Source organism: Grammomys surdaster, unplaced genomic scaffold, assembly GCF_004785775.1.
Source record: "Grammomys surdaster isolate TR1022 unplaced genomic scaffold, NIH_TR_1.0 320, whole genome shotgun sequence".
NCBI lineage: Eukaryota > Metazoa > Chordata > Mammalia > Rodentia > Muridae > Grammomys > Grammomys surdaster.
The window spans coordinates 445,804-446,538 of NW_021604739.1; the positions used below are offsets into that span (position 1 = coordinate 445,804).

The 735-nt window shown below is 49.4% G+C and overlaps 1 non-coding gene across 1 annotated transcript; it reads left to right on the forward strand.

The window, feature by feature from the left end:
• Window positions 1-327: 327 nt before the first annotated feature.
• Window positions 328-459, forward strand: LOC114629905. Its single transcript, XR_003712740.1, has one exon. It is a non-coding gene; the product is annotated as a small nucleolar RNA SNORA17 (small nucleolar RNA).
• The last annotated feature ends 276 nt before the right edge of the window (window positions 460-735 follow it).

The window sequence follows — 735 nt, forward strand, 5'->3', positions numbered from 1 at the left end:
AGTGGATAAGCACTCACCATGCAAATGTGAGGGCCTGCATTTGATATCCAGCACTCACCTGTAACCAAACAGACAAAAGCTAGACTTGTGCTAGATAGGGAACCATGAGGGGTAGATTCATGGAGCTCACTACCCAGAAAGTCCAGTCTTAAGCAGTCTTAGGTCAATGAAGGGTCTTGGTCCCAAAATAGCACCTGAGGAATGACACCTGAGGCTGCTGCCCTTTGGCCTATACATGCACATATGTGCACACGTACCTGCATACCCACGATTGTGCCTGTGAGACACACATATAAATATATAACTTAATTTAATTTAAAAAACCCTACTGCCCATAGAGACATTGCAGGTGTGGCTGCTGTGTCACCTGTGCATCAGGAGGTAACAGAGAGGAGAGAAGCTATGTATATCCTCAGTGTACTGACCTGTCAATACCTGAATGATTAGCAGTCTAACACTCCCTGAAAAAAAGTGAGTCCCAAATGACCACTAGTCATGCAGGATGGTCTCCCAGGGCAAAGAGCATCCCAAGAGGAGACAAACCCTGCCTGGGATGGCAGGCCTAGGGTGGGAGCGAGTCTGAGACATGTAATCCCTGCATGGGGCCACCCTGAGCGACCAAGCAATGAGCAAGCTGGAAACGACCACTAGTCCAGCCACCAGCCCAGCACCAAGGGGCCCAGACAGGAAATTTGCCTTGAAGGTGGAGAGAGGCATACTCCATGCCTGATGACC